This window comes from Ptychodera flava, chromosome 7 (assembly GCF_041260155.1).
Source record: "Ptychodera flava strain L36383 chromosome 7, AS_Pfla_20210202, whole genome shotgun sequence".
Classification (NCBI taxonomy): Eukaryota; Metazoa; Hemichordata; class Enteropneusta; family Ptychoderidae; genus Ptychodera; species Ptychodera flava.
The window spans coordinates 12962662-12989261 of NC_091934.1; the positions used below are offsets into that span (position 1 = coordinate 12962662).

Here is a 26600-nt window from a genome sequence, read left to right on the forward strand (position 1 = left end):
CCGACATATTCTTGGAAAAGTTTGCGGGACTTCATCTCACGCACTACACATTTCACTGTGAGCACGCAGCCTGGAGATGGCAGTCTGGCCGGCAAAACTTTTGATAGGGCCAATGCATTAATTTGGAGGTACTATCTCGTCGATTTATTGGACAAGTCACATTTCAGCTTTGGCTTTTAGAACTTGCTTCTGGGGAAAACTGATAGTATTTTCCAGGTTCTACAAGACTGCTCCTACAAGCTCACACTTTTCCCCTTGAAACACTAGGGAATATACAGATGACAACAGAAATGGTGTACCAACGTTTTTATCCTTGGAAAATTTTTTCCACTGACTCCGACTTTCTAAACTACAGCTAATTTCTAAACTTAGAACGCTATTTAGAAAGCGATAATTATCGTTTTTATCCGATATATCCTTGGGAAACTTTTTCCACTCCAACCCCGACTCTCTAAACTACAGCTATTTTCTAAACTTAGAACGCTATTTAGAAAGCGCTTTTATCCGATATATCAAGGAAAAATTGTTTTCACTTCAGGCCCCATTTTCTGAATGATTCAATCTCTTACTGTGAGCACGCAGCTGGAAGATGGCGGCCTGGCCGGCAACACATTTGATAAGATCATTAGCATAAATTTGCATTAATCAGCACAAATGGACGCGATCGTTGTGGACAAATCTCAACACACCTTGGCAACAACAGGGGCAACACGTTTAATAAGGCCCTAGCATTAATTTGCACCATTACTTAATCTGCACAAATGGACGCGATCAAGATAATCTCAACACGCCTGGTCATTTGAAATGTGGCAGTATGGTTACTTTTATGTACATTCGTCTCCAGGTCAAATATCTGGTTTATTTTTCATAACACGTAGTCTAGCCGGTGGTTATTTGACAGACTTTGTTTTTGACGGACAAAACAAATATTTACAATTTCTCTTCACAAATTGTGTTTATGCTGACTCACTGTCATATTTCTCTACTTCGTAACATTCAACTTCTTGCCAAACGCAATGGTCAATTTTATAGGAAGTATGCTCTCTCGGGGTCTATTGGCCAAGTCATATTTGAGCTTTGGATTTTAAAACTTACTTCTTGGGGAAACTAATAGTATTTTCCTGGTTCTACAAGACTACTCCTACAAACTCACACATTTTCCCTTGAAACACTGGGAAAACATTACAATAGAAATGCTGTACCAACGTTTTTATCCGACATATCCGGTGAGTTGTTTCTCAGCGTAAAGTTCAACTTTGTAAACTACAGCTAATTTCTAAACTTAGAACGCTATTTAGAAAGTGATAATTATCGTTTTTATCCGATATATCCTTGGAAAAAAATTTCAACCTAAACCCGACTTTCTAAATTACAGCTATTTTCTAAACTTAGAAAGCTATTTAGAAAGTGATAATTATCGTTTTTATCCGATATATCCTTGGAAAAAAAATTTCAACCTAAGGCCCGACTTTCTAAACTTCAGCTTATTTTCTAAAATTAGAACGATATTTAGAAAGTGATAATTATCGTTTTTATCCGATATATCCTTGGAAAAAAATTTCAACCTAAGGCCCGACTTTCTAAACTTCAGCTAAACTTCAGCTAATTTCTAAACTTAGAACGATATTTAGAAAGTGATAATTATCGTTTTTATCTGAGATATCCATGGGAAAAAATTCAACCTAAGGCCCGACTTTCTAAACTACAGCTAATTTCTAAACTTAGAACGCTATTTAGAAAGTGATAATTATCGTTTTTATCCGATATATCCTTGGAAAAAATTTTCAACCCTAAGGCCCGACTTTCTAAACTTTCTAAACTTCAGCTAATTTCTAAACTTAGAACGCTATTTAGAAAGTGATAATTATCGTTTTTATCCGATATATCCTTGGGAAACTTTTTTCACTCCAAGCCCGACTTTCTAAACTACAGCTAATTTCTAAACTTAGAACGCTATTTAGAAAGTGATAATTATCGTTTTTATCCGATATATCCTTGGAAAAAAAATTTCAACCTAAGTCCCGACTTTCTAAACTTTCTAAACTTCAGCTATTTTCTAAACTTAGAACGATATTTAGAAAGTGATAATTATCGTTTTTATCCGATATATCCTTGGAAAAAAATTTCAACCTAAGGCCCGACTTTCTAAACTTCAGCTAAACTTCAGCTAATTTCTAAACTTAGAACGATATTTAGAAAGTGATAATTATCGTTTTTATCCGATATATCCTTGGGAAACTTTTTTCACTCCAAGCCCGACTTTCTAAACTACAGCTATTTCTACACTTAGAACGCTATTTAGAAAGTGATAATTATCGTTTTTATCCGATATATCCTTGGAGAAAAATTTTCAACCTAAGTCCCGACTTTCTAAACTTTCTAAACTTCAGCTATTTTCTAAACTTAGAAAGCTATTTAGAAAGTGATAATTATCGTTTTTATCCGATATATCCTTGGAAAAAAATTTTCAACCTAAGTCCCGACTTTCTAAACTTCAGCTATTTTCTAAACTTAGAACGATATTTAGAAAGTGATAATTATCGTTTTTATCCGATATATCCTTGGGAAACTTTTTTCACTCCAAGCCCGACTTTCTAAACTACAGCTAATTTCTAAACTTAGAACGCTATTTAGAAAGTGATAATTATCGTTTTTATCCGATATATCCTTGGAAAAAAATTTTCAACCTAAGTCCCGACTTTCTAAACTTCAGCTAAACTTCAGCTATTTTCTAAACTTAGAACGATATTTAGAAAGTGATAATTATCGTTTTTATCCGATATATCCTTGGAAAAAAATTTCAACCTAAGGCCCGACTTTCTAAACTTCAGCTAAACTTCAGCTAATTTCTAAACTTAGAACGATATTTAGAAAGTGATAATTATCGTTTTTATCCGATATATCCTTGGGAAACTTTTTTCACTCCAAGCCTGACTTTCTAAACTACAGCTAATTTCTAAACTTAGAACGCTATTTAGAAAGTGATAATTATCGTTTTTATCCGATATATCCTTGGAAAAAAATTTCAACCTAAGTCCCGACTTTCTAAACTTTCTAAACTTCAGCTATTTTCTAAACTTAGAACGATATTTAGAAAGTGATAATTATCGTTTTTATCCGATATATCCTTGGAAAAAAATTTCAACCTAAGGCCCGACTTTCTAAACTTCAGCTAAACTTCAGCTATTTTCTAATCTTAGAACGATATTTAGAAAGTGATAATTATCGTTTTTATCCGATATATCCTTGGGAAACTTTTTTCACTCCAAGCCCGACTTTCTAAACTACAGCTAATTTCTAAACTTAGAACGCTATTTAGAAAGTGATAATTATCGTTTTTATCCGATATATCCTTGGAAAAAAATTTCAACCTAAGTCCCGACTTTCTAAACTTCAGCTAAACTTCAGCTATTTTCTAATCTTAGAACGATATTTAGAAAGTGATAATTATCGTTTTTATCCGATATATCCTTGGGAAACTTTTTTCACTCCAAGCCCGACTTTCTAAACTACAGCTAATTTCTAAACTTAGAACGCTATTTAGAAAGTGATAATTATCGTTTTTATCCGATATATCCTTGGAGAAAAAATTTCAACCTAAGTCCCGACTTTCTAAACTTTCTAAACTTCAGCTATTTTCTAAACTTAGAACGATATTTAGAAAGTGATAATTATCGTTTTTATCCGATATATCCTTGGAAAAAAATTTCAACCTAAGGCCCGACTTTCTAAACTTCAGCTAAACTTCAGCTAATTTCTAAACTTAGAACGATATTTAGAAAGTGATAATTATCGTTTTTATCCAATATATCCTTGGGAAACTTTTTTCACTCCAAGCCCGACTTTCTAAACTACAGCTAATTTCTAAACTTAGAACGCTATTTAGAAAGTGATAATTATCGTTTTTATCCGATATATCCTTGGAGAAAAATTTTCAACCTAAGTCCCGACTTTCTAAACTTTCTAAACTTCAGCTATTTTCTAAACTTAGAAAGCTATTTAGAAAGTGATAATTATCATTTTATCCGATATATCCTTGAAAAAAAATTTTCAACCTAAGTCCCGACTTTCTAAACTTCAGCTATTTTCTAAACTTAGAACGATATTTAGAAAGTGATAATTATCGTTTTTATCCGATATATCCTTGGGAAACTTTTTTCACTCCAAGCCCGACTTTCTAAACTACAGCTAATTTCTAAACTTAGAACGATATTTAGAAAGTGATAATTATCGTTTTTATCCGATATATCCTTGGAAAAAAATTTTCAACCTAAGTCCCGACTTTCTAAACTTCAGCTAAACTTCAGCTATTTTCTAAACTTAGAACGATATTTAGAAAGTGATAATTATCGTTTTTATCCGATATATCCTTGGAAAAAAATTTTCAACCTAAGGCCCGACTTTCTAAACTTCAGCTAAACTTCAGCTAATTTCTAAACTTAGAACGATATTTAGAAAGTGATAATTATCGTTTTTATCCGATATATCCTTGGGAAACTTTTTCACTCCAAGCCCGACTTTCTAAACTACAGCTAATTTCTACACTTAGAACGCTATTTAGAAAGTGATAATTATCGTTTTTATCCGATATATCCTTGGAAAAAAAATTTCAACCTAAGTCCCGACTTTCTAAACTTCAGCTAAACTTCAGCTATTTTCTAAACTTAGAACGATATTTAGAAAGTGATAATTATCGTTTTTATCCGATATATCCTTGGGAAACTTTTTTCACTCCAAGCCCGACTTTCTAAACTACAGCTAATTTCTAAACTTAGAACGCTATTTAGAAAGTGATAATTATCGTTTTTATCCGATATATCCTTGGAAAAATTTTTTTCAACCAAAGGCCCGACTTTCTAAACTTTCTAAACTACTGCTAATTTCTAAACTTAGAACGCTATTTAGAAAGTGATAATTATCGTTTTTTTGCCGTGTTTATCGTTTTTAGCTAGTTTAGCCCCCATAGGGAATACACGTAGTTTAGAAATGGCTTTCAGGAAAAGACACAATTCCGCACCTAACTCACAAACTGTCGCATTGTTCTAATCTGTGTGTGAGTCATACACCCTCACAAAATAAACTATCACCTGATTGAAGAGCACCTTTATGATTCCGACGATTATGGTTTTGGAATAACACGACTTACACAAAGAACATCCGCCCGGAATCGATGAATAGTCGAAGCAGACGCCCATGATCTTCACCGTAACAGAAATCTTCCACTCTGTACAGAATATTTTTTCTGATTTTGGAATTGATATCTTACTGTAATAATACACATTAGACCTAACGGTTGGTCAAATTTTGATAAATTTTGGAGTTGTGAATTATAATACATTTTAACTTTGCTAAGTCCCTCTACGTATCTGAGCAAAATTATTTTCGGTGCAATACTATGGAGTAAAAGTTTAAGAGTATACCAAACGGGTTTTCTGGCAAGTTAAGAAGAGTCATCGCGATCGTCTCTGGTTCTACCACCATGATCTCAAGTAGAACGCCTCGGGTATAGGGTACGGCATGGATGTATTTTTTACATCCATGGGTACGGGTACGCAGTTTTGTCTGCAAAATTCAGCAATGGATTCTGAAACTGGTATGCTGTAGAAGGAAGAGGGACATGTTTACAGATAGAATGATCATGACATTAAAACGAACCCTTTCATTAAGTTTTTGATAACATTTTCAACGGTTCTGTGGAGGAACAACTTATCATATGAGGTGCTGATGGCAGCAATTAAACTCGACACGACATTTGTGAAGACGGTGTGTGAAGACGGTGACAACGATGAGACGGCAACAAAGCCTTCATAAATATGCCACTAATGGCTAATTTCAATCATAAAATGTTCATGCAACTGTAAAACTGTTTAAAATGGGCAGGACCTGAGAAATACTTTTCACCTCCATTTTAACATTGCATTTAGAAAGTAGGTGATAAACGAGTCTATTTATCAGGTAGAATATCCATTGTCAGCATAGTTAATTTTTTATAACTTTGAATTTCTTGCAGACACTGTGTGTAAATTCTGTTGAAGAAGTCTGTTCGTCTTCTCCAAATAGCAATTCTCCCCATATTAGTGAACGAAAGGGACAAAATATTAATATTTTCGGTATTTCAGGTATTTCTTCATTTGTGTACTTCAGATCACAGGCCTTTTAGTTCCAATTTATATTATCAAACAATAGCAAGGTAGACGGACGCCAGCGGGGTGCACACTGTGTATCGACACAGTGGATAGAGTGACTGTGGTATCGACTATAGTCACATAGAATTCTGTCTCGGCAAACTTCTTTTATTACCTTGAAAGGCAAACGCCAGTTAGGTTATGCCCTTGGCTAAAAAACACGGCATTCTGACCAATTTGAACTCTGCAATATCTATGCAAAACAATAGCACTACATGGAAATTGAGGTACTTTGATATAATGAATGTGTGGTGCAAAATAATCATTTTATTTGATTGCTTCTCGGAAATTTGAAATTCAGGTTTTGCTATTCAACATGCGTATTAGCTTTCTTTTCAATCTATGTCTCCATTGTATCACAGACAGTCCTTGTCTTTGGCTGTTCGTAGTTACGGACGGGCTATCATGCGTATGCATGCGAGACCTCCCGCCTAGACAAGCTACTTGACCCATCATGTGTGATGCACCATCACAAAACTGTTGGGCTATTTTCCCGATCACGTCTGGACGAAGTCAGCGGGGTGCAACACAAACTGTTGTCCCGTACAGATTCACGCACCCTAACAAAGTAAACTAAAACCTGCATGGGGTGTGCCTTTATGGTTCCGACGATTCAACGATCGACTTGATAATATACAACACGCAGAGAACATACCGCGACATTGGCACTTTAGTCATTATGGGATAATATTGTCTGAGTTATCAAAGTTAGAGTCTAATATTAGAAATTTAGGGGAGTGGATGATGCCCTATATGCTGTTTTATAGGAAATTATTGGATAAAATCGATACTAATATCTAAGTTAGAGTCAAATGTTAGAAGAGTTACGAAGTGGCCGATGGCCGACATGCTGTTTTACCGGGTTATATATATAATCTACCTTCTACGTTAAAAATCTAATGTTAGAAGTGGTAAGTTGAAATACCGAAAACATTCTTTAATCGGATAATATCGATATATTATTCATGTTAGAGCACTCTGGTCTCATGCTCTAACTTAGACATCTTCGACGATATTATCGGATAATAAACACAGGCCTATGTCGCTCCTTCATGCTAACGTAATGCACAAGCGCATAGCATTATACAGGCAAATGACATTATTCCCCCTTTCCTACCTATGTCACAAATTTGGCATTACTGTTACTACCAAGATTTCAAAAGCCGTTTATAGGGAGCTCATTGGCAAATCATAACTCTACAAATATTTGGACATTATGAAGATGTCATGATTGGATTGTTCAATCCTATGGACACCGGCAAGTATACTGTCGACAGAAAGTGTTGATTTGCATCACAGCTCCCTCCCCCTCCCCATAGAGGGACTGTGTTTTGATACTATTCTAGCGTTAGCCCGTCAGTCTCAGGGCGCTTTTCAAGGGGAAGTAGATTTTGTGTTATCGGGGAATTGTACGCAGATTTATCAATTGATGATATTTCCGCTAGAGGGCGCCATCTCTTTGCGTTCAGAGATAGGCAACCCACTGTCGCGGGCAACCTCAAACTTTAATTTCCGTGTAATTAGTTTTCGAGTAACCGTGCTTTTATTTCATCCGATATTTGAAACATAGTTTGCGCTAAAATACGATACAAATTGTCAATTTTGTCAGACTGGTGGTAACCACTTACAGCTCGTTTCTTGTCACGGCGAAGACGAGTTATCAAAACTCAGGGAATGACAAATAAGGCAGCAAACTAACTTAAAACAAATAATGACGGAGAAAATATTCATTTTTAATACTAAATTCCTCACGACTATCGCGGTTTAACATTTCCAATCCTGAACTGTCACACGTGAAATCTATATATCAAAGAAACCATTACAATTTTCAGCCAGCACGGAAAATAGCGCCCTCGATTATTTATTGACGTTTCGTTCGTTTTTGTCAACTTTTCACATAGATGAATCCCGTCGAATTACACATGTAGTTTCAGATATTTTTATTGGATGTGAACTGACATTAGATTGTAATGCAGAGATCACATGCTAAAAACGAATCTTCAGAGTCACATGTTTTCATAAGAAAATTCTTGCTCTGCCAATGACGCTAATAATTTATCGTGTCTTGGAAACCTATCACATTGTAAGTCGCTTTTAAACAAAGTAGTTCTTTTGAAATTGGGACTCTGATCCTGTCAATAGTCTTGTGAATTACACCAAAGGTAATCCTGTTGACGACGGTAATTACGTGGAACTACAGGGAACTGGTTGCAGCCATTGTCAACATGTAAAGGCCTAATCACATGGACATTTGTGTTCTGCAAGTATATTTTCAACAGAATGAGCGTAGTAGCGAGAATCCAAGAGGTTTATATATACACTGTGCATGTACTGATTACGTATGCAGACATACGTGTAAAGAATTAGCCACTCTTCCTTCTTTGACTTCGAATTTTATTGTTTACCAAGATGAAATTTCTAATTCTCTGTTCAATGGTTGCAGTTCTGGGTGCTTGTTGTGCGATTTGAACGTTTAATATAATGCAAAATAGATCGCTTATGAATTTGTCTCCATTTTAAAATGCAAGCTAAGGAGGCAAGAGCAATTGCAGACACTATTTATATTTATTTCAATTGTTGGTGTTGCAGCTGAAAGTAAAAGTGAAAACAAACCTAAAACACATATACTCACAAAGCCAGAACAACAGACTAATTGTTTTCGTTTCTTTATCCATTCTGCCATGATAGTTTAATTATTGGCCTATTGTGGCAGAGTATGAATATTTTGTTCAGTAATTCAGTGTATTTAAAATTATTAACTCCACCTTTGTTTGTGTCAAATCAACAAATCTCATACTGCTTTTGTAACTTTGCGGTCACGGTTGAGTGATTCTAAACAATCGATGACATCTCCGACAGAGGGCGCTATGCATAGAATCATCATAAGGACATGATTCGATGACTTAGTAAGATGGAAAAATTGAGACTACTAAGATTGAGACGATCTTCCAAAGAGCGATCTGTCCTTTAAAGGCAGGGCAATAATAGCTAATGTGCTAGCTTTATCGATATTGTGGTACACGTACCTAAAGAAGTGATTAACGCAGCAAATAGAAAACTACGGAATTTTATTTTGAGGGAGAGGCACACGAAAATTTATAACAGGGACATAGTCATTCATAGATATGGCGATAGTGGTAAAAAGCTTAAAGAAAAATAATGCACTACTATTGAAGTGGATTACGAAATTAACGGAGAAAAATATTGATAAGGAGACCCCTAAATGGGCCAGCTTATCACTACGAGAGGCGACAGCAAGAGAATACCGCGTAAGTATAGACGTCGCCGTACTCTACATCTGATTTTAATCTGCTTATTAAAGTATTTCATTGCGAATTTTGACAACAAACTGAATAGTGATTATCACTGTCTCCATCTCAATGTCAAAGTCAACAACAACCGAATTCCTGTTGGGATATGTTTACTCTGTGAGCAGTGAATTCGAATTATCAACATTGTCTTTAGTACTTCGTTGAGATTTCTGTCCCACCACGAATTATGTACAAATACACGTAGTACCCGACAGATTAAATTCGGTGAACACACGTTAAAGTATAAACATAGACAAACATGCGTGTTTGCCAAATGCACATATAAACATATAGAATCATCATTTGGACATTAAACAAGACTAGCAAAGACAGACACAGAGCGAAATACTCAACAATTATTGCTTTTTTTCGCAAAAATTCGTTTTACAGGAACTGCTTCGCTTCGGTCGTGGATAGCTTATTTGATGACAGACTTCGTGAGGGCGGTCGCTCGCCTCGCCGCTTGTGGCGCACATGTGGGCTTGGCCAAATAAAACGCAAGCAAATTACCAACAGCAGTCGTCTTCATTCAAAAAGAATTGCAAACACCAATGTTAATGACGTAAATTGGAAGACACTCCAAAGCGGTCTAATGATCATAGAAAGCATGGCCAAAACCTTTAACTTGCCAGATGGGAAATGCCACGTTCGTGGCCGAGATATAACTCTTGAAAATTTTGAGTGCGTATACTAAACGAAAAAGAAATTTGGAAAGAATGTATCTCTTACATTGTCAGAAAAAATATTTAAAACAACAAAACCGACATCAAAGTTGTATTAGCATGTATCGACAATTACAACAGTGAAATATCAAAATATTACTAACTGTATTACTTCCTATATGAAATTCAAAATTTCGAATGCAAGAAATTTAGTTGCTGGAAATAAGGACACCCTCCAATCTCATGTAATTCAGCAAAAACTCTACTTGTCTCCATGGTTGAATACTGTGTGATTTGCCTGCAGGGAGAAGAGAATAACTGATGATTTTGTGGCTAACCGTTCAAACTTGGTGAACTTTCAGGCTTAAAGACCACATAGCTGCGAATGTTTAATAAACCGATCTCAAAATATCCTTACTTTTCACCAAGTTTTCTTTGAATAAGACCCATTAGAGACTGAAAAACGTGTATAACGCTGCCATGAGTGTCAAAGTGGCATGTAAATTCAAAGGTTTTAACGTCATTTTAGATTTCCAGCCATTTTCGAAAACTAATCATATGACAGAGAAAATTTAGATTACAACAACAGAATGTTGGCCATCCTGAGTTGTGCATCACAGCGTTCGTGAGAGCGATAGAGAGATTTTGAAATCATCTGTTCTGAACCGATATTTAAAGTGAGTGTTTGAGATCCCACACTGTTAATTCTCCTACACTGAGTAACAAAGTCGAGGCCTAAAAGTACCGATTCCTTATTGCTATCAGGCTGTTACTTTTCGTTTTTTAGGAGTAAAATCCTGACGACTAATGTATTTCGATGAATATCACATTAACTGTTTTTATGAGGATTGGTCAATGGAAACTTTACAACTGACACAGTGGGAGATGTTTTAATCTCTCACTGTTCTCTCAGTGAAAAACAAAAGAATAATGTCATCGTGTGCGAGCGTCATTACAATTTGCTTTGAAAAGTTTTACAACTTGAGGAAGAAGAAATCAAAAGGTGTATGGTCAGAAAAAATCCGTACACTGCCTCCGTTGAAATATTTTTATTCCAAGGAAATAGATGCGAAAAGGGGGGGGGGGGGTCCTGGTTGCGAATTGACACAAGCTGAATAACAGGAAAAATCGTTTTCTGATAGTACAGTAATAACATTCTGCTGATGTGCACGATGCGTCAAGTGGTAACTGGCGCCTTTTGATTACACACCTGGTGATATCATTAATGACGTAAACAGAAACGTGGAATTTTTATTTGGTGAGAAAACGAAAAGTAATGAAAGACACGGCATTTTAAATCAAAAGTTGTTACTCAAGAAATCATGAATCATACAGAGTATGATCGTATGCAGATGAATTAAGTTTAACTTCAAAATCATGAAATACTTAGATTAGCTGAAACGACGGAATGTAAATCACCAAGCAACATTCACATGATTTTGAGTGCAAATTGGACAGGTTTTGATTTATTGTCTAAGCTTTGAGACCTCTCCGTTTGGGTCAGCACAACAACCCACAGCATACATGATAACGATATGGTAGAGTTTACATGCCTCTGTTTCCAGAGCCAAAGTCCATGAAGCCATGTCAGTCGGATATAACATCCGGGACATTAGACGACATACGCAGCAGCATACCTGAGGTAGGTGAGCTTTATCGTTGTTAAAATGAACGGCTTGTACCAGCCATTCTATGTCTCTCATTATTTATATGCCTGATAATGCTGTGTTTAAGAGAAAGTTTGCATTCTCCTGAAAAATAGTGAGTAAAACACACAGTATAACACACTTTTGAAAACTCAGCAACTACTACTCTGCGGACAGGTTATGTTATGATCAGTATAAGTAAAAAAATTTTACCTCCATGTTGTGTTAAATTGATTATTTCATGCAGTGTTTGACATATAGTGTCATTATTAAAATAACGTTTCGCCGCCGTGCTGTGTTCACAACGTAGAAGTAAACGTAGACGACGCGTCCTACTGGGTTAGGGACTGGTCAGTTTCTTCGGCCTGGGGGGGGGGCCCGGTGGATTCATGGGGGGGGTCACCCTGTTTTTGACTTTGGTGATAGGGGGGGTCACCATGTTTTTGAAATGCCCAATAGGGGGGGGGGGGGTCAGTGTGTTTTTGAATTTCGACACAGGCTCATCATTGCCTAAAATGCATCGTGTCAGCCACAAATTTCATCATTCAGTTGCATTTTTCGGCGCGCCCTTCGGGCGCGTAACTTTAATAATCAGACATATTTTCAGCACCCCCAACTTTAACATATCAGGCATACATATATCAGAGATATCTGTATGTTCAATACTTTTCAGCATGCTCTTCGAGCACATTACTTTAATATGTCAGACATTTTTCAGCACGCCCTTCCTGTGCATGACTTTAATATACAAGACATATATATCAGAGATATCAGGATGTTTCATATTTTTCTCCGCGCCCTTTGGGCGTCATACTTTAATAAATCAGAGATATATGCAAGAGATATCTTGATGTTTGCTAAGTGAAAGTGTACCGTTATGAAATCTGCATTTTATATGAAAAGCATGACAAATTCCTGATACTTTTCTGTTCTCTGTATGAGAATTCAGTATGAGAAAGCAACATGCACAAATATTTCACAATTATATATATTTCATAAAGTGACTTATTTTAGAGATAGAAAAATGACAAGATATCTTTCGTTGTCATTGACGCAACTGTTTTCCTTTGTGTCTCAGGTTTTCTGTAGAATGATGCTTTTTTATGACCAAAATAACAGTTAAAAAGGCAGTTTTTGTCATTATTAGCTGTGCTTTTATGGTTTCAATGTTACAAGAAAAGGACATCTCAGACACTGCACACATCAGAATTAGCTAAAATGCCTCTCTATGGCTCCTCAGGAGATTTAATTGGATGGCTGGCAAGTCTTAACACCCATCAAAATTTTTGATTTACTGCTTTTTTCTCTTTGATATTAATGATTGACATCTATTTCTGTTCAGGACATCTGGTTAAGCATAGAAAATGTGAAATACATTCACAACTCATTCAAAATGACTGTATTCAAACTTCAAGATTGACACTTTGAAATTCCTATCTTACAACTGACATGTCAACAATTTCATTAAAACACAGAATGACTGTTAAAATATAAATGTATGTAAAATATAATAATATATATATATATATATATATATATATATATATATATATATATATATATATATATATATATATATTATATATATATATATATAATGTCCACCTTTTGTTTTATAGTTGTGGCGTGCGGGGGGGGTGTCACCCTTTTTTCGAAATTTGGGATAGGGGGGTCACCCTGTTTCAAAATTTAGAATAGGGGGGGTCAGCCACTTATTGACGTCAGCAAAAATAATCCACCGCCCCCCCCCCGGCCGAAGAAACTGACCAGTCCCTTAGCAGTGCACTGCAGTCTTATACTGAGCACAGTCGTCCATTATGTGGTGCTGACTCAACGACCTTCATGACCTTTTTACCATTGTTTTTACCTGCCATAACAGAAAGCAGGAAATGACACATAACGAGTGTCACTGTAGATATGAAGAGAAAAGTAGGTGGAATCAAAAAATGAAAAGATTTGGCTTCTCCTCAGTACCGCTAATTTCGATTCCCCTTTTATTAAATGCCGCAAAGCAGTCGCAAATACTTCACTGCCACTGCTGTTTATATTGTTCAATCAGTGGAAATATACTATACCTGATTTGGGAGCCGTTATTACTCATGGCGGCCTCGGAAAGAATAGACACGCGTATTCCGAAATTTTGAGTAGCTCCCTCCTCACATGCGAATGTTTAATTACCCCGGCTTGCCGATTCGAAATTTATTTATGACTCACCTATGCCATAAAAACATGTATGCATGTATGCATGTCTCTTATTTATTTGATGTGTGGTTGCACTGTTTAATTTACTCTTTATTGTATTGAGACGTGTGTGTAGTGCATTTAAAACAAATTGTTGTCAATAATGATATTAGATCTGACAGTTGATGTACATTATCTTGGCACTTAGCCTGTGTAAATATTAAACCTAAATTTGCATCAGATTTTTGTTGCATAATATCAAACATACAATATGAATAACTGATATATTTGTCTTTCATATTCAACGAATGCTATGAGAATTCACTTTTCAAATTCAGTAAAAGCTACAGAGTGCTGAGGCAACTTCAAGGAGGGGTCTACTGAAAATTAAAAGGATTTTTTCATTTTCTGATTTGTGTATATGCTCTTCTCTAACGAATTATAACAACAATGTAAAGAGAAAAGGGGCTGGAATAATCCTTCTACTTAAGTTAAAGTCTCGAATCACCGCTACCCAACACATTTATACTCTAAGCAGGCTTTTGCCCCATTTTGCGATGATTTTAACAAGGACACACACAAAACTTGTCAGAGAGTTGTGCAATTTTTCTGACTTTGTGTAAGGTACAGTGGAAAGAAAAATGACGAGAAAATGTAGTGTTCCAATCATATTTTTTTAGATACATCTTAAAAATATGCCCTCTCCTTTGACTTTATGTAGTATTAAACTCTTTTCATATGAAATATTTTAGCCATCAAACATGTAGAAACAACAAACTTCAAACAGAAGTGTAACCATTTCCTGCAGAGTAGAGTTCTGAAACATTCCAATATGAGTTACTTTCAGATGACATTAACAAAAATGTGTGTTGCTTATCACACAATAAATGTACATAGTTTTGCAGTTTTTTGGCACAGAAGGGAATAATATTGCCATTTAATTTTGAAATCTACACAAGATGGAAATCTAGCATAATGACACTACTTTTTTAGAACGAATTTTCAAAATTGTTAGTCTTTTGTGAAAGTTTCAAAAAACATGACAACACAACAAAGATGTTTGCTTGCACGTCCAACGGGCAAACAATTGAATGGCAGGCCGGGAAGGGATGAATAATTTGAACTTTATTTAAAAGAAGAACAAAGTTAACGATTTGTAGGCAACACTTTCAAGTTCAATTAAAATGAGCCTTGAACTCGTCCTTATAATTGAATGACAGTATTTTGACTTCCTTTCATTCTCTTTTTTGATATCATTCTTATGTAGATGTTTCGTGTATTTTAAGAGATGAACAATGATGCCCAAGAACCTTGGTGTGTCAGCGAGGCATATTTCATAGACATTCTTTTATTTGAATTATTACTATGTCATTGCAAGTGTCTTTAGAAATCCAGATCACATAAAATGAACCATATAATTTCGTCAAAAGTGTTATGAAAAATAGTTTGTCTTCGCTAGACTAATATGGCGAGAAGAGAGCACATGATGTTCGCATACCAAAAAAAACAGGGAAATTCGCAAGATCACATTGTTCATCACCTGTAAGTGTATAGTACAGAGATTTAGTAGTATATAATTCTGAATCGAGAGTTGTCACGTAGGACGCCACAAACGGATAATGAAACCTGGTGGCAAATCCCTTATCGGTGAAATTCGATTAGTATCAATTGCATGGGTGATTAATGCATAGCCTTTGTGGTTTCATTGATGAAAATTGCAAACGTTAAAACCGTCCATGCTAGAAAACTAGGTCTACGGACCCTGCGACAGTTTTTGGTATCTCAAATGTTAATATCAACGTGTGAGGGCGCAATAGCAAACTAGCCATTAATAAGTGTCGACAGGGAGAAAATGTACTGCCTCCAGGGGAATGATTGGGTTTTTTACTGAAAAGGCGCAAATCGGGAGTGGTTGCATTGGGAATTGCACCTACTTTCGCAAATATTTACATATTGCCATATGCTTTGTAAAATAAGAAATGAGAAGATTTTATACAAGATGTCATTCAAAAGTGTGTTGTATGAGAACATCCATAAAAAGTATTTATTAAATATTAATAAGTGTGGTCGTACTCGGATAATACACGTTCATCTTCAAAGTCAAGATGATGGCTCTTAGACCACAAAGCAACATTTTCGTATAATTTCACATGCACAGTTATTTGAGTTGGAAGGTTTAGATTAGTCTACGCTTTGTGACCTCATCGTTAGGGTCAGCAAAACAGCCTACACCATGCAAGATAATAGTAGAGTCTGTTTACACATGCTTCTGTTTCCAGTGTCAAAGTCCATAAAACCAATACAGCCGTCTCTAGCATCCGGGACATTATACAACCCGCACAGTAGCATACGTTAAGAAGGTGAGCTTAAATATTATTAATTACTTACTAATATAAGCTTTTTTGAGCTTCTCATTAATTATACCTGATCATTGTACGTTTTGGGATAATTGGTCGGTAAACTCTGCAGCTGAGTACTGTACTGTACTGAGTATTGTAAGGTGTGGAAACTCACCGACTGGGACTCAGAGCGCAAAGGTTATTGAAATGAACGTAGTCAATTGTGCAGTATATGCCATAATGTGTCACAATAAAAAGTTGACTCATCTCCTAGATGTATTTGAATGTAATGCCGTGTACAAAAGGGCTGACTTGTTACTTAGTGTAACATTGTAGTTTCTTAGAGTCCGTCCATGGACGTAGTAATGGTACTGAGAATAGTTGTCCCTGCCGGCCATGATTGTGAGCTGATTTCAGACAACGACCTTATGATGACCTCTTCTTCATTGTTTTCGACAACTAGAACAGAAAGGAGGAAATAACATACGACCAGTGTTACACTTCCAAATGGGTAAGCTAGCGTGGGGGCCCTGAGCGCAATGTGAAACTATACACAGTAGAAAGACACACTACGCAATCCTACTCAACCCTCTCGATCTTCATGTAAAGCGTTTTCAAAACATGTGGAGTTATTGAAATTAATATATAAAAATCAATAACAATAACTAATTCAGTTTTCAACGTTGCTATTCTATTCCTCTGTGTCAATTAGTAACGGAGTGGTGATGAATGAGCCCGCCGATGATTTTCTTTAAAGATTGATACCGGAATCAGGGTTTTCACCGTTGCAGAATTCGATTTTTTGTCGTGAAGGGTACGTCGCGCCTCGAGATTGCTAATTTTGGTGCGACCAAAACAAATTACCTTACATTTACCGATGCTTGAAGTGACCGCCATGCCTGTATTAACTCTACAGTAAAAATATAATTTTCGATTTTCACAAAAAATAAGCCGTAGAAAACTGTATATACTTTATGAGCTTCAAAATGACCGCCACACGATTTAGACCAAAAAGTACAGTGTGTCGTAAACCTTTGAAAGCCCGAATATCTTTCCCCCTAGGTGCGTTCTACCCTAAGCAATGCAGTGAAAACAGTTATGTTGTTTCGTTAAATAGTGAAAAATATATTTGAACGATATTTAATGCCTGGTTTTATCCTACGACACAGGTTACCCTCTAAATATACAGCAATTGGCAATCAAAGTCATCACGTGATCAGGAAAGTCATCGGATATCGTCAACTTAGGCCGAACTGAAGACTTCCTTTTGTATCGTCGTATTTGTTCTCGTAAATAAGTATACACCTAAAGTCGAACCCGGGTCTACAGCATCAAGTCCTGTAGGCCCGTCATTATCGGGCCATCGAAGTCGTTGATTGTTACACCATAAACAGGTCTAAACTACTCTATGCGAAATAGACATGGCCTTGCGTTTTTGACGGTCGAATTTTCTGTCTACCAAACCACGTTCCCAAGGTCTGTGGAGATCTGATTGAGTAAATATAATTTTCAACAAGTTACAGAGCCCTTTCACAAACACTCCTCCATGCAAACATCATGCTTTCTCAGATCTGCAGACAAAGTGCTTATCGCAAGTGAAATACCAACTTGCATCTCTAAATTAGTTTGTAAGCAGAAAAGTGCAACATGTTCAGTTACTTATGTAGAGTTCTGTTCCGAAATTATTCGCAATACGTGATTGTAACAACATATTCCAAAGCAGAATACCTTTCACTTTTAAATTTGTAATTATTTTAAATTATTTGAAATTTTGTCATTATACAGTATAAGCGACTGGAGCGCTTTCTCTCGAACCATCCATTACATTTTATTTCGTAAAAACTGTTCGCATTAAAGTGGATAGCGCAACATATTATAATCAACTAAGGATTATTTAAATCTTTCTCATTCGAACATTTTCTTGAACGATGAGTTTACGTATACAAGCAACCCTAAATTATAAACAAGAACAAAATATCAGGATTTAGATATTCAAATTCATATTTTCTGTTGCTCTATGGATGTGCAGGAATAAAACATATTCCCATCAGTCGAATATAATATCATTCCTGTTGATTTTGTGTCAAATTCAATTAATTTTATGAGCGAAAAGTTAATGCATTTGATCATAAAACTGAAAACGTATCCATCTTTCGATTGTCAATGAATTGTTGTAGCTCATCAAGTACTCAATGATATCCTGTATGCACCGGTTAACGGCTGCTACCATTTTAAGTTATTATGATAAACTACGCTATTTGCTATAAGCGTTAATGAATATTATAATGTATCTCGCAAATTGTTGATAGAAAGTGAATATCAATGATTGCTTCAGTTTTACAGCATAACAACACCACACGTAACCATGGCGAGTGGGGGAAAAAGGATGTCTGAAGAGTGGCAGAAATTGAAGGAGAAACTTGATAGAGAAATAAAGTCAGGTATGTTTCATCATCATATAGCAGCAATTTGTTTCTTATGCACAGTCGCCAGAAGTTAAACGCTAGGGAGTACCAGTTAAGCTTAAATAGCTTATGTATTGAGTCGAGGATGGTTTCTAGTGTTAGAAAAACGCCTGGTCAGAAATAACTGTGCAGCAAAAATGGTCATATAATAATGTTGCTAGATTTATTACTCCACTTTAAAACTTGGTTGTAAGGTTCCGTTTGCCCACTTCAGGTCAGGGAAATGGCCTAGTAACATTTTTCTTGAGAGTTCGAAGTTTAGAACTCACCGTTGTCTCATCATTTCATGACATCAAGTAATTCATTTTGATCTAACTACACGGTAAAAGTCCCCGCTTTGTATAGGTTAACAATGAAAGATACAACCATAGGAGGAGCTATTTCTCAATAATTTTAAAGTGTTGACAAGCGCAGAGTTAAAAAGTTCTATAACTCATTTCGCTTTTATATTCCATTGTTCATGATCGCAGTCGAATGATTGATTCCTTCGCCCGAGCTGAAAGAGTCTACAATATCAGGACTGGAACACATACAGGGAATATTTCACTCTTTGTACTCTTAGCCATGAATTATTCCTTGTAAAATTGTCACCGCATTAACTGAGAGGTATATTTAATAACGTATTTCACGTGTAGCCCGTCAGCCTCAAACAGAGAAGTCGTGTATTTATTGTTGGACTATTATATAAATTCCGTCATCTAGAAGCAGCATATCATTCCTGCCATGGATGAAATCAGTCATAGTGATCATACTTTGTACGATAAAAAATTCCCCGTTCAAAAGTACCTACGGACATCTCGACTCTCTTCGGTTGAATATTTCTGATGCCAATATTTCTATCATCGATACTAATCAGAAATCTGAATGCAAATACAGTATTCAAGATGCCAACGCTATGATACTTATTGCAGTCAAGCGTGTACCAGATATTCGTCGGCCATGTTTTCAAGGATCGGCGGTACAAATGTCAATGTACAACTATTACATGATTAAATATTGATTACCTTAAAAGGATGGAATTCCCTCTCATTCATTTCCAACACTCAATGTTACGTACACATTTTTATTACATCGCATTCATAGATGAGCTTTTAAAAATGAAGACATTGAGCAGAGTTAAGAAAACTGTAGCAGAGAGAGATCTAGGTCGCATTGGATCGACACTCATTCTCTTAGAGACACTGGAACGTCAGAATGCTGTATCTAAATGGGATGTAGATACCCTGATTGAAATTCTAGAAGACATCGGAAGAACTGATTTAGCTCTCGAAGTAATAAAATACAAAGGTATGATTTTTTAGTATTTTGTATTTTTGTATTACGTTGGAAAAATACTCGTCAACACACTGCCAGTAAATTTCACGTAATTGCAAGATACGTCTTCGAATTCGTGTAAAAATTCACCAAACACCGTGGTCACATTTATAGCTAGCGATGAAGACAATAATGTAAATGCTCTTATCTACTTTCAAAGTGTGTGAGTAGACATGTAACAAATGAAAGATAATATGAATAAATCTTACATTGAATGGCAATTGTGACATTGCATCGATAACTCGATCAATAATTACTGATCAATGAAGTCGTATTTGACATACAATGGCTTATTATGTACCAAATGCATTCGCCCCTGTCACAGTGATAACGGTTTCAAATCGCATTATCAGCAGATCAGATAATGTAGGAGAATTTGTTCAAAAGTACTTTGTTGATTATAGTTTTCAGCATCCCACCTCAAGCCTGTCAATGTTTTGCTAGTACTAGAAATTCACTGCTTTGAAACTAAAACAGCAAACGTAGGTGCAATGTGTGTCGACAAAAACCGTGATCCAAACTGAATTATCGACAAAGGCAACTGTTGCTACTGATCCACCACTATGTTGTAATAAGTTTTATCGTGACTATAGAGTTTTATAGCTGTTATGGCCCTTTAAATGATTTAAATCGTACACAGGTACAGAAAGCCACACTCTGACCTTACAGTTTTGTCTTTCTCTGTCTCCTTCCTTCATTCCTCTGTGCCTTTCTCTGTCTATCTTCCTTGTCTTCTGCATTTCTATTCCTGTTACAGACGAGGTAAGAAGCTTGGCATTTTGTGAATCATTGAAAGCCAAACCTTATTTTCTGGCCTTCGTAGTTATTTCTTCAGAACCAACATGCAAAAATCCCCGCTCAAATACTGAGTTCATTGCGAAATGGGAACAGCACAACAAAGAACCCAAAGAAACTGGAGGACACAAAACCGAGAAAAATTAGTCTATCGACGAAATGCAAGTGAACTTTCGTACAACATAGTTACTGTAAACGCATGTTACCGTCCTATAAGCGTTCAGAATACACTGCATGTATCTTGCCAATTATTCCAAAATTCTCAAAAATGACAAACACCTTCAGAAATTATATTGAAAAAATTATCATTAGAGAAGTTTTTCAGGATCTCGTTGAGATTTTGCTAAGTGCGTAAACTGTTATTTGCTTTTCTAACTGCGAGGGCGCTGATCAGTCTATACTAAGTCTGCCATGTCAAGCTTGCTTTTTCAGTATAAAATCAACATAATCAATCATCAACAACTGATCTTTATCCATGGAATAGAAGCCTCAATGCAGTTTTAACAGACATTGAAAGTTTCTGTTAGAAGAAAAAATACTCTCCTTAAAATCTACATCTATTCTTACCCCACGTAACATAGAATTCACACGCCACATTAGCTACGCTAAACTGGAATACAGAAATGCACCCAGGAAGAAGATTTGTCAATCAGTGTTCATTCAGTGGTAGTGGGAATCACGAAAATAAGATATCATAATAGTTTTTTATTGTAAGTCGCTGTACAAAATAACTTGAATACACATAAGTCGGCGCCTATTCTTGACAATTGCAATGGATACAGTAGGTACACTTTATTGTTTTATGTGTGTAAATTATCTTATTCACATCTTGCTATTAAGTTTATTTTCCAATTTATTTAAACAGTATGCTTTTTGTTTAATCTCACCTTGAAAAAACAAGAACGTAATGCACAAACTATCATATGTCAATGGAAACGTTACATGATGAACCACGAAAGTAAGCTAAATCTTATAAGAAATTAGAGAGGATGTATCATATCTTCGTGTCATTACATCATAAAATAACAGTTTCTTTCAAAAAACCTACGTAACTTCTATGTTGTAAAGTACTTTAAACATTCGTGGCAATCAATTGCAGGATTTATATCACCTAAAACTCTTGTCTTCTACTGCGCGATGGCCTATTAGTGCGATAACTGCACTTCAGTTGGAGTTCGTATCGGCCTTTGTAAAGTTTCATGAATTTGAAAGGAAGATAAGGCTTAATATGTACGCCACCTGCCGCCATCGTACTTTACAAACACAATTGTATACATAAGACACCAGAAACACTCTGTAACATCGCAAGTTTTTTATACCCTTTAGTTCGTGAACAGTGCATGGCAAATTTCAGCACAATGCAATCTAGCAATCATGTGTGAATCAATTTTGACATGAAGCTATTTCTTTCCCTCAAGTTAAACCGGATTTCTCGTCATACACGTACAATTACATGGGACTACCTATTTTGTATGTAAGGCTGCGTTCACAAATAATTGTGAGGAGAAGGCTAGAGGAATCGCAGTTGAAATCTTGTTTTCTTCAGATCCCTCCTTAATACCCTCAAAAATTTCAAATACCCCCTTATATGAGAATTTTTCATGTCCCCAAACTATTACCTGCCGAAGGGATGTACATGCAGAGACAATAAACATGTGTTGCGCAGTGCTGCTTGCAGATGTTCGACACTACCCTTTTTGATGTACACATACCGGTAAATCTTCTGCAGTGGTGATAGAAATGTTGTCAGTAGTTTGTAGAGCCACATTGAATTGATTCATTTCTAAATGCATCAGTGGACTTTTTTGGATTTATCCGTTAAGCCGACTTGAGTTAATCCAGATATGGTTGGCTCAATGGAACCGCTTGAAAGCACCAAAATGACGATCATGAGAGAGTATGCAAATCGTGAATTCCTGGCTACAGTTTGCCGAATAGTGAAAAACTGACCACGGTGACCTACCGAAGGAAAAGGTTATACCTATATACTCTATATCCTATTTATAAAGGTTTTACACAATTGACAATACTGGAGAGTTGAAACATTCAATGAAATAAAACTTCTAATCTGTAAAGTGTGGCTGTAATAAAGGCAAATTTGGTGGAAACTCCTGTTCCTTCACATATTTTTCTTCATTTAAAAACAGAATTTTTCCCGTTCAAACTTTAACTTTTGTGTTATTGTACGATGAGGATGTGAACTCTTCATTCTCTGCATTAACTTGAAATCATGTTCATGATGTTGAAATGCTTTAACTTTATTCACACAGCCTGAGTATTAGTATGCAGCAGTCGTATGGTATATTGACATTTCGTTGCATATGAAATGCAACTGACAGCAATACATGTACATAACATATATGTTGTTTGTGGTAATAGGCTGAATACTTCAACTTACCAAGATGTAATACAAGACACTGGAGTTGATACAAAAAGCAAAAATACTGGAAAGTATCGTAATTTTATGTTTGTTATATTGTTTGCTAAATCTGTTATTAGTCAACATCGACTGTTCCTTATGTCGTAGCAGCATTAATATTTGTACGTTTGTCCTGCATTTGAACTCTACTTCATCTCGTGTTAGAGCAGGACAGGTGACACTAATGCTGAAACGACACAGGAACAGATGATATTAAGTAAGAACTTCTAATTATTACATGCCTCATTTATCGAACGCCGCGTTCATAGTATAGGTCATCGTTTGACTAAAATGACCCGGGCGATTATTTTCAAGTTAACATCGGGATTAAAAATAATCAAATTATGATTTAAGTAGGAAAAACGGTTTTACAGGATTTGCATAAACATTGATAAACCGCCTAACATGTGACGTAAAACATATCAATGCGCCATTTGATTATTAAAATCGTCCAGTTTTAGTTTCCACATATCATTGGAAGAAAGCGTATGATTGTCATTTACAGATAAACCCCAGATATGCACTAAAACATTATGCAAGAGAGGCAAATGGTCACTTGCACTAGACCTTTGTTTGGCTACAATCACTATTGCCCTGACACGAGTTTTGCTTAGTAACGTTGTAAGGCGAAGGGCCAAACATGCAAGGGCCCTTTCGCCGTACGAACGAGGTCCGCAAAACAAATACAAGGGACGTAAATCTTATACTATATACCAATATACCCATATCGACTAATAAATTTGTAATTGGAGCAAGATAATGCAATGTTTTGGAAATACACAGGCGTGCGATATCTAAAAAAATATTGCCATTTGTCTTAATTCTGGGAAAAGCGATGGCCGTGTCCGTTCGCGGATTGATATACATAATGACTTCCTTTGTTTATCTATAGAAATCTCAAGGAAACAAAAGTGTACCCTCTTAGAATGAGGCGGAAATCAAGACGTTCGGAGGAGAATGCGTAATCTGAATTATCGTATTTGGCATTTAGGCTACGAGATCCAATCATCAGAAAAAATTCGATGACAAGAAATATCATGCCTAAAGGAAAAGTTTGTACCCACGAATAACCATGTACTTGGAGCTCGCGATGAGTGATAGCTTTGCTCCCGTGTTATCGCGTGATCACACACTATTTTGATGATATTCTTTCAAATCACTTTCTCATCTTTCAAAAGAAGCAGAGATCATCAGTAACACGCTCATATTACAGTGTATTTCAACAAAAATATCACCCCATGTCGCAGGCTATTCTATCGCCACTCAATAAAGACAAGGAGGGTTGTTCGAATCTCTCGCTGCCTTTGTTTACTAAGGAAACTTGAGTGGATAGCAACGCGCATGGTAACCAGAAAGGGGTTGTTTAGAAAGGCACGCTATTGCCCATATTTGGACAAAGCGAGCCTATGCGTGATATTTCAATTCATATTACAATGCTCCGTCCGTCGCACTTTAGTTTGGTAGGGCTGAACCACGTGACTGACCACAAATACATAGCAATGTTTTTTTTAAATGCCCGAAAATATGAAGAAAAATATTAACAACTCGCAGTATCGTAAACATCGCAACTTCACAGCAAAAACGTAAATTGTGATTTGTACAAAGATCATAATCAGTCACAAAATAAAACGAAGCACTTGACGGCCAAGTTTAGACACTTTTTGTTCCGAAGAAGTCTCCGGATTTGAAAAGGTTTTACAGCACGCGTGACGTGCGTCGCGTGAGCTATTTTTACACTGAACTTGCATGCAGTAGCTGTTCACTGAATACAACATTTTATGTGATACAAGTTTCTTTGGCCCCGTTGTCTTTCGCATGGAAAATTTCGTAAATATTGACGGGTGGTCGGGTTTGTTAATAATGTAATGGAAATAACAGACCCCGCCTTGACCGTTAACGTCTATTTATGGGCGCGAGAGCGAGGAAAGCCAATATTAACGGGCTCGGCAAGCTCGCCCGTTAAATATTTGGCTTTTCTTCGCCTTTGCCCAATATATCATGTACTAGTAATGGTCAGGGCATCGTGTCAGCGATCGAATGTCTTTTTATTCATTTGAAAGTGTATAACTGGCACCCTTTGTTCCGGCAATGTTTATCCGTATCTGCAAGACCAGATTATATTTGTATATCTTTCCTGAGACCAGAGAGACTTTTGTGTTTTCTAACCTATGAATAAAAGAGTCAGCAACTTTAGTGTCTGGCTTATCAACACATTCTGTGCGTACTTTAGAAGAAAAGTGTGTAATGAACATAAAATTGATCACAGCCAAGCTGAAAGACTGTAAGTTTTCCATGGACACAGTCTGATGCAACATGACCCATCTTCGAAACGCTGATATTATTCAAACGCGAAATTTCGCTAAGAAATCGCCTTTCCTAACAAACTACTCAAAATGTTTTCAGCGAAAATCCGCTGACAATGTGTGAACGGATGCGATAGCAGGCAATCTCAGTTTCATCGTGCGTCGTTCGATTTACCAATTTTATTTCCTGTGATTTTCCACATTTATGCATGAGTTCAATTAGGCCTACACGCTAACCTAGAATGAATATTTAAAACAGCAAGTTCGCCGATTTTTTAGTTTTCAAAGCCAATGGATAGAAATTAATTTTTCGCTTGCTTTTTCCTTTCTTTTCTTTGGAAAATTCTCAGGAAAATTGACTTCAAAGTACGCTTTGATTGCGAGTATTTTGATAGAAAAGATTACTGTGGAAAATTGTGTTGTCAATAACCGTCAATGCAAACGTCAGAAGGTCCTTGACCCGAAGCAAACAAGAACTTCCACAAGTGCAAAAATTAGCAAAGATTTTTTACAATGTATAGCAACTCGCTAAGTAATCAGAATCAGGGTAGTTTAGAAATGCACGCGATTACTCATTTTGGACAAAGTGTGCCTGAGCGTGATATGTTAAATTATTGCATAGTCTAGGCAATGTCAGCGGTCAATAGCCTTTCTGTTCAATTGAAAGTAGTCATTAACTTGCACCCTGTGTTCTGGCAATTGTGATCCGTCCCTGCAAGACCAGAACACCTTGGTATATTTTTTCTGACAAGTAAGGGATTTTTTTCCTAAGAAAAAGAGATTCGTGTTTTTCTAACCAATGATTAAAATTTATGAATCAGCACTACAGTGTCTGGCTTACCAACACATTCCGTGTACTATAGACAGTGTTCAAAATTTGTCCATATCAAGTACGGGACAGCAGGGCTGGTAACTTTCAAAGTTACCCGCTCTCCCAGTAAATTGCCAGCCCGGTTTTCTTTATGATTTCGCCTTAGATC

The 26600-nt window shown here is 36.3% G+C and overlaps 1 protein-coding gene across 1 annotated transcript in view; it reads left to right on the forward strand.

Annotated features, from left to right (window-relative positions):
• The first annotated feature begins 11721 nt into the window (after positions 1–11721).
• The window catches only part of LOC139136829 (uncharacterized), a 328762-nt gene continuing 313883 nt past the window's right edge, over positions 11722–26600 (forward strand). The window contains exons 1-2 of the mRNA XM_070704666.1: positions 11722–11800; positions 16265–16345. The gene's annotated coding sequence lies outside the window, so the exon portion shown is untranslated. The remainder of the gene's footprint in view (positions 11801–16264; positions 16346–26600) is intronic.